The sequence below is a fragment of the Canis lupus genome, chromosome 12, assembly GCF_011100685.1.
Source record: "Canis lupus familiaris isolate Mischka breed German Shepherd chromosome 12, alternate assembly UU_Cfam_GSD_1.0, whole genome shotgun sequence".
NCBI classification, from domain to species: Eukaryota; Metazoa; Chordata; class Mammalia; order Carnivora; family Canidae; genus Canis; species Canis lupus.
This window is the reverse complement of record NC_049233.1, coordinates 65,412,874-65,428,538: the sequence shown is the minus strand read 5'-3', so window position 1 is coordinate 65,428,538 and position 15,665 is coordinate 65,412,874.

Below are 15,665 nucleotides of genomic sequence, written 5' to 3'. Positions count from 1 at the left end.
TGCCATTCAGCTAAAATAAGATTAACTGCTTAAACCGTGGCATTACAGGCAGAGAACTTTAATGCTGCTTTGTGTTTCATTGTTAAGTTCAGCAGTTAAACGATACGGTGTTGTCGTTTCTTCCTTTGTAATCAAGATGGTTTCACTTAGGATTAGTGCTCCCCAGCCGATTCTCCCGATGGAACATTTGAAGCAGCAAATTTATATGTCTAGGTTACAGCCTGGCAGCAATAATAACCTTCAGGATCAAACCTGTTGGCCTCATCAACACTCAAATTGCACTGCTCTTTGTGAAGCCCCCCTCTGCTCTAATGGTGATGGGAATCTCGCCTGCCATGCAGAGTACGGAAGGCAAATTGAAGAGGGCTTGGCCGTGCATCTGGAAAATAGCACTGTGATGACTCAGGTGGGATCAGAGTGCAGAATGTTAACCTAAGTTCCTCCCAAGTGAATGAACATTCACTTGTTCTCTGCATCAAGATCAAATCCTACTTCAATGGAGCTTTCCTAGATTGTTCCAGCCCCCACTCATCTCTCTTTCTTTGAAGTTTAATTGCAATTATAGTTCTCTCTACATCAGGCCATTTACGGATTTATAATGGTTCATATCATTATTCTATATGGGCTAACACTGTCCCTTCCGTTAGGGGAGTCCAGGACTAACGTCTACATGGTCCTGGGCCCCAACGGGCATATGATTTAACAATTGCTCACTGACTGAAAGAAGCATCCTCTGTGATGTGACCCATTATGATTCTGCCCGGATGGTCCACAGCAGGGACTGCCAGCCTCAGCTGAGCCTGCGAGGAGCCCCCATCCTTATCAGGCCTTGTCTTCCGTGGAGCATATTCCGTTTTGGTGGCTCAGCAGAGAATCAAAGACAAAGAGAATGAACATGGTGACCGACAGGTTTGTTCATCCTTTCATTGATTTTTTTTTTCACGTAGTAAACATTTATTAAATGCCTACTGTAAACCCAAGTAGTTTCAAAACTCTAAAAACTGAGAAACTTCTTGCTGACCATTTTGGTGGAGTTGGGGAAAACAGTTTAAAGGAGCTAGAAGAAAACTTTCTTCTCACAGACTTATCCTTCAGCCCCAGTTTTTGGGCAGGAGCACCTTCCATAATGCTTCCTTTCCTCTGTTTGTTTATTTGCCTCTTCTTCCCATTCTCACTTCTCCTCCTCCTTCTCCTCCTCAAACCACTCTGATAGATGGGATTGCTCCTCCCCTGCCTCCCTGGCTGTGATAATAGCAGGCTATTGAATTTTCCTGTGTGAAACTGGTTTGCTCAGGTCTCTGCCAGGCAGGCTGCACTTGCTAGGTTGGATGGATTCCAGGTATGCTCCTCTGGATAGGATTTAGTGTGGGTCAGCACTCCTCAGTAGGTAGGATGAGGATGAGGAGGGAAGAGGGAGCTTAGGTTGGTTCTGCCCTTTCTGACTAACGAATTCGATAAATTATTTAATGAATTATAAACAGGGAGCCCTACCTTGGATCTACTCCCAGCCCAAAAATTGTTGACCATGTTTTGACTTCCTCAGGGGACAGCCAGAGCCTCAATTGTCCATAGGATGATCTGAGGCTGCCCTGGGTGTGTCAGAGTAGTTGCCATCCAAGCTGGACCTCTTGAGAAAACCTGAGGTCACTCCCCTGATATCTGTGAATCCAATAGTGAAGCATCCTATTCCCTTCTTCCTTCATTTTTCTGGCAGATATAGGGGATACACTAGAATCATAGACTGTTGGAACCAAGAGGGGCCTTCATCACCCTTTATTACAGGCTTCCTTATTTCTCAAGTGTAGAAATCACAACAAGTCAAATGGTTTACCCAAGTAGACGAAGCTGTAGTGACAAAGCCAAGGCTGTGACCCATGTTCCCTGTAGCTGGGACTACATCATGCCATCTCTCAAAAATGGAGTTGATGCCGGTGAGCAGATACTGCAGTGCTAATGACAAGTGAGGTATACAACAGGAATGGGAAGCAGGTGACAGAGATTTACTCCAAGGTTGTTTTCAGGGGACACAGTAGAAAAGGGTTGAAAGTAGGAATCTACCAATTTCCATCACTCTGTTCTCATACCTCCCTTTACTGCCTCTCAATCCCTTCTCTCTAGACTGACACATCTCTTTTCCTTCCTCTTACAATTTCAAAAGCAAAAACTACCAGTGTCAGAAGGACAACAACAAAACTGAGCAAAACTGGTTTCTTTGACATTCTCTACCATCTCTGATTTGTTCGTAGTTTGCTAATAAATCTTTATCAGATACCAATGTGCTTAAGTGTTCATTTCATTGAATTTGCTGTGGACTCATAGTCTCTTTCTAATGGGAAGAGCATATTTTTTTCCCAGACTTCTTTTGATTACAAGTGGTGGCAAAAACCCAACTCACACTAGCTTATGCATAAGAGGAGATTTATTGGACTCCATAGCTGGAAAGTCCAGGAAATGATCTCACTTCTGGTTTGACTGGACTCAGGAACTCAACGGGTTGCCCTATGCACCCTTCACCCACTTATCTATGTTGCTTTCATGCTTGTAGACAGGTGCTCTTCATGTAGAAAGAAAAAGGCTGCTGGCAGTCTTCATTCACATACTTCCAAAAAGTAACTCCCCTTCTCCTCTGGCTCCGAATTGAGAAGTCTTAGAAAAGGGCTCTAATTGGCCTAGACTGGGGCACCTGTTGCCCATCCCTGGCCCAATCACTGTGCCTAAGAGAATGAAGTACTGTGATCGTCTGGGCCTAAGGTTCTAGGCTGTTCCTACCACTAGCACACACACTCATATCTCTGTTCGTCTGTTCAAATGGCAGAGTCCTTCAATTTGACAGTCTTGCCAATCATACAAAGTGGCAGAGGAACAAATACCTACAAAGACAAAATTGAAAGATAGTTATCTGAGAAGACAAAATTGGCAGATTCCTACATTCAACCCCTTCCTACTGTGTCCCCTGAAAACAATCTACTTCTAAATCCTTTGGAGTAGGTCTCTATCTGTCATCTGCTTCCCATTCCTGTTGTATACCTCACTTGTCATTAGCACCGCAGTATCTGCTCACCGGCATCAACTCCATTCTCTTTCTCCTGATCACTTAACACCTATTTTGCATATTCAATTAAAAATCTGTTTTGAGTCCTATGAATTATGGAGATGGCCACAGGGAAACAGAACGGACTTGCCAGGCAATTGCCATGGGTACCCATTGAATCCACGCCCGAGTGGTTAAAGATAAACATCAGACTGTTTTACTAGGCTGTCTTTATCCTTCAGGTATGAAATGTATTCTGTAATTCCAGTTACTGTCAATGTTGTATTTATTTATACAGATTTATGCTCTGATTGCTTGGTATGTTTGGGCAGGGGCAGCAGTCTAAAACAAGGTCTACTGATTGCTCAGGTTTGGAAATTGTGAGCTGAGTAGAGTTTGAGGTGGGGCAAAATAGGATACAGTACAGCTTTCTGGTTTCCTTTTGATTTCACACCATACCATTTCTGGAGGCTGAAAACTAAAGTGCCCTTTTCTACTGTCAAGATAGCATTGTGTTTTTTTTTTTTTTTTTTTTTTTTTTTAATGTCTGCCTCTGTTTTTGTATGGTGAGGAATGTTTTTGTATGTTTTGTATGGTGAGGAAGAAGAGTGGTAGAAAGGAAGGTGGTAGAAGTTACTAGTAGCCCCCATAGTTGCTCTACATTTCTTCTAATGTAGTAACATTCTTCTAATGTAACATTCTTCTAATGTTAATGTAGTTTGAGCTGGACATGTGACTTCCCAGGATAAAGTCAACATTTCCCAGCCTTCTTGATTACTGGAGGTTGGCGGGGCCAGTGGTTGCCATCTGACTAAGTTGTGGCCCATGGGCTTACAGCAGAAATGTCTAATGGCAACTTCTGGGATCCCTGTTTTAAGAGAGAGCCAATGCCAGCCAATGTAAAGGAACAACTCCCAAGCTTCTCATTTACTCCTGTTCTACTATCATACTTCCCTCACTTCTGACCCTAGATGTGTAAGTTTTCCACATAATTGAGCAATTCTCTGGTACCCTCAGGGTGTCCTACAATTTAAATCAGTTTTGACACTATCTGCCTGGAATTAGTGTCAGATCCCACAGGCTAAGGGCTTAATTCCACAGAACTGCCTGCAACCTCTCACTTCAGATGCCAATCACAAGTCCAGTGTTGTTCCCTATACTTTGGACTCACTGGCTCTAATCGGGGTTCCCACAACCCTCTTTTTGGGTTTGATAGTTTACTAGAATGGCTTTAAAAAGTCAGGGACACACATATTTGTCAGTTTCTTGTATAATTAAGAATACAATAAAGAATACAGTTGAACAGATAAAGAGATACATGGGAGAGGTCCAGAAAGGTCCTGAGTGCAGGAGCTTCTCTGTCCCTGTGGAGTTGGGGTACATCACCCTCCCCACATGTGGATGTGCTTACCGACCCACAAACTCTCTGAATCCCCCATATTTTGGTGATTATTATGAAGGCTTCATCACATAGCTATGATCGGCTATCACCTCAATGTCTAGTTCCTTTCAAAACTTCCCAGAGGGATCCCTGGGTGGCTCAGTGGTTTAGTGCCTGCCTTCTGCCCAGGGCGTGGTCCTGGGGTCCTGGGATCGAGTCCCACATCCGGCTCCCTGCATGGAGCCTGCTTCTCCCTCTGCCTGTGTCTCTGCCTCTCTTTCTGTGTCTCTCATGAATAAATAAATAAAATCTTAAAAAAAAAAAAAAACTTCCCAGAGAATAGGAGGTGGGATTAAAAGTTACAAGCTTTTAATTATGGCTTGATCTTTCTGGTGACCAGCTCCCATCCTGAAGCTATTCAGGAGACTACCAAGAGTTGCTTCATTAGAACAAAAGACACACCCAGGAAATTCCAAGCAATTTAGGACTGTGTGTCCAGGGCTGGGGGTCAAAGACCAAATATTAGAACAAAAGATGCTCCTAGTACTCTTATCACTTAGGAAATTAGAAGGGTTCTAGGACTTCCATGCCAGGAACTGAGAATCAGAGGCCAATATACATATTTTCTATTATTTCACAAAATCTTTTATCTTTCCCCTTTCTCTCCATCCTGCTACTTGGAATATGGCTGTCATGGCTGGAGCTCCACCTTGAAAGAAAGGACAGCAGAGCAATCAGCCTGCTGATTCCTTGCCACCATGGAGCTCCACCATGGAGCTCCCTGCCAACTCAGGACTGCCCACTCAGATTTTATGTGAAGGAAGAAGAAACTTTCATCTTGCTTGGACTACTACTATTTGGAGTTTGGGGTCATTCACAGATAAACCAACACCAGCTGATTCAGTAGATTTCAGGTGAACAGATGAGGAATTCCAGTTTGCGCTAAAGGGACAAGACAATGTAATGTGTTATATCGCCCAGGACGTGTGAATATGTGAAAGCCTGGTGTGAAAAGAGTGAAAAGTTAGGTATCTGTTTTGGGGGGACTTGGTAGGGGCAATGCTGCTCCTAAAGGTGACCAACTTGGAACTCCTTTCTTTCTCTGCTATTGGCCCTTAATCTACCAGTACAGATCCCTCGAGCATCCAATGTCCATATTGATAAAATAATGTTCTATAATGTGCTTGTCTTTCATTTCTTGTTTATGAAAGGACTAACACTAAGCAATTCATAGAGAGACACAGATGCAGTCAGTTTGAAAACTGAAATATACTTAAAGATAAAAATAATAAAAACAAGAGCTCCAACTTACTGACAATCTTTGATATTTTAGGCACTGTGCTGAGCATTTTACAAACATTATGTCATTTAATCCTGACAACAATCTGATGTGTTAAAATACTGTTTTTAGCTCCATTTTCTGGATAAGAAAGCTGATATTTAGAAAGGTGAAGCATACTTAGAATCACACAATTAATAAGAACGGATCTGCATGATTTCAAAACCCGCATTTCTACACAATCCTCTGAAGCTGTGAAGAAAATATATTTTATTAACTCAAGCTCTCTTTTAACAGCTTCATTCTGCAAATGAGTGGCAGTTGGTTTATCAGTCAGGTTGCCCACAGGAAACAGAATTCACCCCAGATAGTTTGATGAAGAGACTGGAACAAAGAGGCTACCTTCAGAGGTGGGGGCAGGGTTGAGGACATGAACAAAGGGATTTTGGGTCTGACACTGGCAGGAAACCATTATTTCCCCTAGGGCTGAAGGGGCCAAGGGGAGGAAAATCGGTTTTGGAGCCTGGTGAGAGCTAGAGCATGAAAGATGGGCCACCTGAGGGGAGCCAAATGTGTGGAAGGTCACAGCTACCCACAGAGACACAGCTCCTAAGCAGGGAGGGCAGAGAATAAGGCCTGATTGCTCTCTCCTCCCACCCTCTCCTCTGAAGGGGGTCAGTTTCCTTGGGCATGGAGCAGGGCTGGGAGGGATGGAGAATGAATCGTGAAGGCAAGCAGAGGAATGATAACCAGCCCACTCCATCTCTGAGCTACAACAGCTCTGTAATCCAGCCATCATTTAGACTTTGATTTAAAAAATGGTCTGTTAGGGCAACTCTTCTAGGGACAAATCCTGCAGGACCAAGGGCAGCTTTCAGAGTTTGATACCCCCACTTTCTTATGCCGCTGAGCAAGGATAGCCCTGCAGAAGGCAACCTGCTGGACACTGTGGGCAGTTTCATCTTGCAGGCCCAGTGCTTTCCTTGATGGGACTTCTCCAGGAGCCTTTAGGACAGTCTCAGCCTTTATGGCCGAATCCCTTCACGCCATAGGGAGGAGAAGCACCCGTCAGAGTATAGAGTAGATGATGATCAATAAGAAGCTGTTTCAATGATTAACACATATTTCTTACTTGGGCCTAGTGTAATCATTTATTTTTTGAAAAGCCATGACTATTTCATCAGTAAAACCCAAAAGCTTGTTTCAAACTGTGGTAGACAGACACTTCCTTTTTTGTTTTTTTAAAAAGATTTATTTATTTATTTGAGAGAGAGTGAGCAAGCAAGCACATGCTAGCACCAGGGGGAAGGGGGCAGGAAGGGGCAGAGGGAGAGGGAGGGAGAGAGACTCCTTTTTTTTTTTATATATATAATTTTATTTTATTTATTTATTTATTTTTATTTATGATAGGCACGCAGTGTGAGAGAGAGAGAGAGGCAGAGACACAGGCAGAGGGAGAAGCAGGCTCCATGCACCGGGAGCCCGACGTGGGATTCGATCCCGGGTCTCCAGGATCACGCCCTGAGCCAAAGGCAGGCGCCAAACCGCTGCGCCACCCAGGGATCCCGGGAGAGAGACTCCTTTTTTTTTTTTTTTTTTTTTAAATTTATTTATTTATTTATGATAGGCACACAGTGAGAGAGACAGGCAGAGACACAGGCAGAGGGAGAAGCAGGCTCCATGCACCGGGAGCCCGACGTGGGATTCAATCCCGGGTCTCCAGGATCGCGCCCTGGGCCAAAGGCAGGCACTAAACCGCTGCGCCACCCAGGGATCCCGGGAGAGAGACTCCTAAGCAGTCTCGGTATGGAGCATATTTTCGTTTTCTTTCAGAACATATTTTATAATCACTGGCTAAGAAAAAAAATCGATATTGTGAAGAGAAGGAAAAGGTATATATAAGTCTCCGAGAGGCACAAGCGATTAAGTGACACTGCCCACCTGGGGTACAATCTTGTTTTCATGAGTAAATACCTGGAAAAAAGTCAGCAGGCTGCACAGTCCAACTCAAGGCTTTTATAAGCAGATATTGCCACCTTTGGGGGCCGCTAGAACATAAAATCAAATCCTTGGGCAAATTATTGAATGGTACTCTGAGGAATTATGAAAATAATGAGTAATTCTCCTTTTCAAACACATGATGACACCACATTATATCTCAGTGTTTGTGGTTAAGTTTTATTTTAAAAACATTTTTGAAGTTATATTTTTATAAATTGTTTTTCTAATTTTGTGTTCTTTCCCAAAGCAGTTTTGTCACATTTTTCTGTTTGTGTTGGTCACTAAAGGGCTAGTTTATATATAAAATATATATTATTTATTTATATTTATTTATATTTATTATATATAAATATATTAAATATAATCTATTTAAATATATTATATATTTATTATATATTATATATTTCTATGTAAAAATATATTTATATATGTGTATATATGTTCCGGTTTCAATGGGCAAAACACAAAAACTTAGGAGAAAAACATTTCTTTCTTACTGAAAAATATGTATTTCAGGTCTTTAAGCTTTCATTTGGGCTCTTGCCATGCCACACAAAAAGCAAATGAAATTCTCTGAAGAGAAAGGTATTGCCATTGATGGAGAATTTCTTCTAGCAGAAGAGTGCTTAAGGGGAAGTGGGTGGACCCCTGGGTGCCCCAGGACCTGACCCTGGAGTTTTGGACTCCTTGCATGGAGCCTGCTTCTCCCTCTGCCTGTGTCTCTGCCTCTCTCTCTGTGTTTCTCATAAATAAATAAATAAATAAATAAATAAATAAATAAATAATCTTTAAAAAAAAGAAAAAAAAGAGGAAGGTGGGATTACTCAATAAGTCAGTATTTTCCAAAAAGCGCTGTGCGGAATTCCAGTCTTCTTTTTTCTTCCCCCCCTGGAATTCTAGTCTTAAGCGATGCTACACACACACATTCTTTTGGAGATTCCTAATGTACATTAACATATTAAAGGCTCTGAGAATTGCTATAAGAAAGTAATCTGCTTAGCATTTGTTTTACTCACCCTTTTTTTCCTTCCCACAAAACCTTATTAATCCCCCATGTAAGTTATTAAGAAAAATTTAAAACTATGTTTTGGGGAATGTGACCTTGAGCTAAGGTTCCTCCGACTTCAGTATACTTCACTATAAAGATTTTTGTTGTCAAATTATTTTGAAATGTTTAAGCCATCCCGGGAGGACTCTGGTTTCAAGAAAGCTTCTTTGGGGACCAAGTTTAATGTTTAAACTGGAGGACCCGCCCATATGTCACATGACCGACCAGCACCAGCAAGAACATCTGGGACCCCTGCTTAGTTCTTTGCCCTGTTCACAACCTGAGTTTCTGAGAAGTTCCTGATCTTCGCGGCCTGAACTCTCCTTTTAGCTCTTATTTTTGGCTTCATAAAAATCCCTCAAGGGAAAAACCAAAACAAAGTACATTTGATACTCCTCTGGTGTTGGCTCCCTTCCCTCTGCTTTGATTCACATTTACCTCTTAAGTTCTATCTCCTTCCAGCACTTCAGAAATAATCCAACCAGATTCAGTTTATCCCAAAGGCCTGGTCCTGGATTGTGTCCACTCATTCATTCTCTGAAGACATATTTCTGGTTCCCTAAGAGATGCAGGCAGTGCGCCAGGCACTGGGGCTCCAGCGGTGACCCAGACGGGTATGGGCCTGACCTCACAGAGTTTCTGATCTGATGACCATGCCATTGAGGTGGTCTAGCGCCCAGACCAAGAAATAGGCAGATCTCAGGTCATAAAAACAGGGATTACTAACTTAAAGTTAATGGAGACTGGAACTTGATTGTACATAGGCAATTGCATTTTATTTAAAACTTAAAAATGTATATCCTTTTAATAGAGTGCTTATTGTTTCCTTGGTTTTAATTTTATATGAAAAACAAAGTTGACTATAAAAGCATGATGATTTCTGGGGCGCCTGGGGGGATCTGTTGGTTAAGTGTCTGCCTTTGGATCAGGTCATGATCTCAGGGTCCTGGGATCGAGCCACTTGTCCGGGCTCCCTGCTCTGCGGACAGTCTGCTTCACCCTCTCCCTCTGCCCCTCCCCACTGCTTATGCTCGCTCTCTCCACTCTGCTCTCTCTTTCTTAAATAAATGAATAAAATCTTTTTATTTATTTATTTATTTTTTAAAATTTTTATTTATTTATGATAGTCACAGAGAGAGAGAGAGAGGCAGAGACATAGGCAGAGGGAGAAGCAGGCTCCATGCACCGGGAGCCTGACGTGGGATTCGATCCCGGGTCTCCAGGATCGCGCCCTGGGCTAAAGGCAGGCGCCAAACCGCTGCGCCACCCAGGGATCCCCATAAAATCTTTTTAAAAAGCATGATTTCCTGCTTGATTAATTGTTCTTACAGATAATAAAATCATAACCAAGTTTATTTGGTGGCTGCATATTCCAATTTTAGTAAGATAACTGGAGACCAATAAGAAACTTCTTTAGAGCTGGTGTCATAAATCAAAACTTTCATTTTAAAAAATGCTTTGAGTCATTTTGTTTGTTTAAGTAATCTCTGTGCCCAGCGTGGGGCTCAAACTCAAGACCTTAAGATCAAGAATCACATGCTCCACCAACTGAGCCAGCCAGGAGCCCCACTCAAAACTTTTAAATGCTAAATGAATAGTAGGTATTAATATGTGCAGAAAAAAATTATGAAGAACCTTTTTTATGTCCCAATTCTTTGGAACGGAGGATGGTGATTTTTTGTAAGGTGCTCCTCAGGATGGTTTTGGAGCCACTCACTGGGCTTGGATAACTTTGGAGGTGAGTGAGGTTTTTGAGAATAGGATCAGAAAACCTGTCTTCAAACAGACAGTGTAGCCTCTTTCTCTTCCTTGTTCTTCTTTGTGAATATGAAATTCTACTGATCCCAGCTTCTCCTTCCTCTCCCTAGTTTTGAGATGAATTGAACTACTTTTCAGAGACAGAGATTGGCAGCTGTTTGGAAGCTTGAGCTCTCCCCTGACTCATGGTGGATGAGGTTTGGGGGCAGGAGGTGAGGCGATGCTTTGGGAGGGGATCTGTGGCCACTTTCTCACAAGCCATTGTGAATGACATAGCCTTTTGGGTCAAGATGTACTCAGGAGCAACTCAGGGAAATTCTCTACCAAATCTCATGTTCCTAGCACCAAAACCAAAAGAAAAAAAATTTAAGAACCCCTTTCCCGGGATCATGTGCTCATCTCCATAAAATGTCATTGTGCTCCGAGTAGGGAATTCTTGTTACAAAAATGAAAATCCATAAATAAGTCCAGGGGATGTAATGTACAGCGTGATGATTATAGTTAATAATATGGCATTGTATGTTTGGAAGCTGCTAAGAGTAGATCTTAAAAGTCATCATAAGATGGGCAGCCCGGAAAAAAAAAAAAAAAAAAAAAAAGATGGGCAGCCCGGGTGGCTCAGCAGTTTAGCGCCGCCTTTTGCCCAGGGTGTGATCCTGGAGACCTGGGATCGGGTCCCACGTTGGGCTCCCTGCATGGAGCCTGCATCTTCCTCTGCCTGTGTCTCTGCCTCTGTGTCTCTCATGAATAAATAAATAAAATCTTTAAAAAAAAGTCATCATAAGAAAAACAATTTTGTAACTGTGTGTGGTGACATGTTAGCTAGATTTTTGTGATAAATTTCACAATAATACAAATATTAAATCATGTTGTACAAATGTTATATATAAGTAAATGTTATATAAAAAGTAAAAATGGGGTGGCCCTGGTGGCACAGCGGTTTGGCGCCGCCTGCAGCCTTGGGTGTGATCCTGAAGACTCTGGATCGAGTCCCACATCGAGTCCCACATCGGGCTCCCTGCATGGAGCCTGCTTCCCCCTCTCCCTGTGTCTCTGCCTCTCTCTCTCTCTGTGTCTATGAATAAATAAATAAAATCTTTAAAAAAAAAGTAAAAATGTTATATAGATGCCAATTATATTTTATTAAAAACAAATGCAACAAAAAACTCCCCAAAACAAAAATGACAACCCAACTGCTTGCCAATCTACTCTCTAGCTAGTGTCACCCTTCTTGATTCTTGAGAGCTTTGTCTTCAAAATGCACATCTCCCTTGGAGGAGTTACAGCTTATCACTGAACATGTCCCAAGTTAAATGTCCTGATTTCCCATCTCAGTAAATGGCTACCAAGCTCACACACTTAATCAAACTAGAAACCTTTTCCCCTGTGTTTCTTATAGAGTGCGTTACCCTTACTCATCAGTTTTTCCTCCAACATATATCTCAAGCCCAACTACTTCTCTCCCTCTCCACCGTCACCATCCTGGTCCAAGCCACCCTCACAGGTCATTTGCAATGTTTTCCAATGCATTCCCTCAGCACCATGTAACACCCCCCATCACCAAGTGCTATAATTGCTGTTTACTCACTTGCCTCCTCTCACATGAGTTCAGGGCCTGGTTTGTCGGAGAGATGAATTAATCTAAGTGACACCATCTTCTCAGCTGCTGGAGATGAGGCTGGAGATGAGGTTGTGAATTCTATTTAGTATGCTAAAGACTATTCTTTCTCTAGGTCTGGTCTCTGGATACTTAAGAAAAGTCCAGAGATATATTTTGAAGGGTAACTTGACCTGAAATGAATCCTAATCAGTTTAGACAGAAAAATAAAAGACTTGATTTAGAACCAAGAAATTTTTCTGTGGCGCCTGGGTGGCTCAGTGGTTGAGCGTCGGCCTTCAGCTCAGGGTGTGATCCTCGAGTCCCCAGGATCGAGTCCTGTACCAGGCTCCCAGCATGGAGCCTGCTTCTCCTCCCTCTACTTATGTCTCTGCTTCTCTTTCTCTATGTCTCTCATGAATAAATAAATTTTAAAAAAATTTTTTAAAGAAAATTTTCTAAGCTTCTCCTTTCAGAGTATCTTTGGTCTTTTTTATGTTGAAATCCTTGATGATGTATATTGCAAAGCACTTAAGAGATGATTCTGGATAAATTAAACAATGGTATACTTTTGAATTAAGATGATTGGGAACAGCTACACAGAGCAAAGATCCCTTTTAACCTTTTGGACCTCAGGATCAAGTTGTCATGTGAGGGGAGAAAGCTACCCTCACATCTAGATGGTTTGAGGGCCAGTTATGCTTCTTTGGTCCAGCTCTTGCCTTTCTCCAATGTACTGCAGCCCATTTGCACTTATACCAGCAGATGCATAGGAGAAAAGAGAAAAAGCCCAGAAAATTTAATTTAACATTGCTGATGTTTCACAAGGAACAGGTTGACACAGTACATACCCAGACTCGTTTTTCAAACCTTATTTTGTTTTTTTTCTTACAGTCTGTCTCTTCTTGCTTCCCTCATCTTTTAATATATTTCCTTTATCCGTTCTCAGAAACATCTCCTTGCTTTCTAAAATCACAGACTCTTAGAGCTGGAAGGTCAGGAGACTCCCCAGTATCTGGTGTAATATCCCCTGCAGGGAAAACTGGCCTCAGAGAGTTGAAATGGTTTGCCCACAGCAGTTGGAAAGCAAGTCTTTGACCCCTGGCCCTAAATCCTTCCTCCCCTGTAATGCTACATTGCCTCTCCCAGAGAATAAGGAGGAGAAAGAAGACTCAAGTGCTTGCAGGAAAAAAAAAAAAAAATCTCTTTCTTTTGTTTGGAAAAAGTCAATAACAATATCACATATGCATTTGTGTTTTCAAAATATTATTTTTCTGAGTTAAAGAGCTAAAGCCCTGTAAAAGAATAAAAGAGAAATCCCAATTAAACCAAGAAATAAAAAAAAAATACTTTTAATATCAGTTTATCATTAGATTTCTGACTTGTTTCTCCAGTTAACTAATTAGTTGCCCAGTATTTCTTTTTTTTTTTTTTTTAAGATTTTATTTATTTATTTATTCCTGAGAGACACAGAGAGAGAGGCAGAGACACAGGCAGAGGGAGACACAGGCTCCATACAGGGAGCCCGACGTGGGACTTGATCCCAGGTCTCCAGGATCACACCCAGGGCCGAAGGCAGCGCTAAACCGCTAAACCGCTGAGCCACCCGGGCTGCCCTGCCCAGTATTTCTTAAGTACAAAGCTCTGATAATGTCCTTCTAATCACACTTTATAGAGCAGGGTGGGCACCTTCAGCCCTGGATGAATTAATTCAAGAGGCTTAGAACTCTTCGGCATGCCATACCTGTTTCTTTACTTTCTCTTAGTGGATTTGGTTCACTATTTTTCTTCTACATTCTCAGGTCTTTGGAAGGTACCCATTCAAGTGTCTCTTTGTTTAGATATGCTATAAAAATTAAAATTGACACAAAAATGAAATATCAAATAGATTATCCTCGATAGAAATATTCCAAGGGAGGGTGGCTTCCAATTCAGTCTTTTAAATATAGCTTGGGAACATAGGACTTGTGGCTCAAAGGGGTTGACAGAGACTGACTTAATAATTGTCCATAGTAGAATGATCTGTAGAGATCCAGATTGCCCTCTTGGTACCCTGCAGAAGAGCCCACATGTATACAAATTGAAAGTATTCGCCAAATGTTCTATGAGACAGTCCTGGAGAACCACATGGTCAGCCTAAAGCCTGTGTGGCTCTCATGATCTGACCTCATCTGCTCCCCTGGGGCTCCTCACTGCCCGCTGTCCTCCCATTCACCAGCTATTTTCCATTCTACTCCTTGAATTCCACCTACGTTTCTCTGCCTGGAGGCCCTGCCCTTGCCCTCACCTGTTCTCTTGACCTGGGAATGCTCTCTGTTCCCAGGACTGACTCCTCATCCCAAGGGGAAGCCTTCCTGAAGCACTTAGCCTGAAGGAGGCACCACTTCTGTCCAGTCCATCTCCAGCCCATTGTCCTCTTTGTTTCCCTCATAGCTCCCACCATGATCTGAAATTATTGACTTAATTTTGTGCTGTTTGCACCTGCGCCATTCCCCTCCCCCAAGACGTGAAGCTCCATAAGAATCCGCTTGTCTTGCTCACCCTAAGTATCCCCAGTGTCTCAGATGGCACCTGGCATGTTGTAGATGCTTGATGAATATTTGTTGAATATATGAATTAATGAATCAAACAAGTTAGAGGATTGTGCACTATTGTTCAAACAGCGATGGGCTGTGCAATTACAATGTCCACCCAATTCAGAATTGCCTTCCAGGACTGAAACCTCCAAGGACATCAGTGTGGGAAGTGAGACACATAGACTCATCAGCCTAAGGCAATTGCTTCTAACCGGAACTTTTCCTAAACCTGGTCTGTACTCATTACAGTCCTTTGTGACATATCCTCTCACATATCAGTTTAAATTCCTCAATGAGAAAATGCCCAAGCAGTATTGCAAGGTGTGATGTACATTTTAATGGTAGGTTCTGAGGACACAGAGATGAGGAAGCCTCCATCCTTTTCCTGAAAGATCTTGTAGTCTAACAGGAGGAAGACATAAGAGGCTTTAATGTTTATAAATCGCCTAGACAACAGGATTTTCATTAGCACATGAAGCAGTCTTAGTAGTGTTGTTCTAGGATATAAGATGTTGAAATGATTCTTGAGTCCTTCACCTTTTGAAACCTAGGACACTTTAGATTCCACTAAAGTGTCTAGTGTTTCAAAACTGATAATGATTTTTTTAAAACCTACCCATTACTGAGCTCCTGTTATATGCCAGACCTTGCCCTGGGCATTTTTTTTTTTTTTTACAGTTTTTCTTCCAAGGTAGTTCCAATTATATTTATACTCGTTTTTTACCTATGATGACACTGAAACTTGGGAAAATTCAGTACTTTGTTCAAGGTCACACAGCTAGTAAGTGAAAGCCATGAATCAAATCCTGGTCTTGTCTTGTCTTGTCTTGTCTTGTCTTGTCTTGTCTTGTCTTGTCTTATCTTCCCCTTCTCTCTTCCCTTCCCCTTCCCCTTCCCCTTCCCCTTCCCCTTCCCCTTCCCCTTCCCCTTCCCCTTCCCCTTCCCCTTCCCTTCCCTTCCCTTCCCTTCCCTTCCCTTCCCTTCCCTTCCCTTC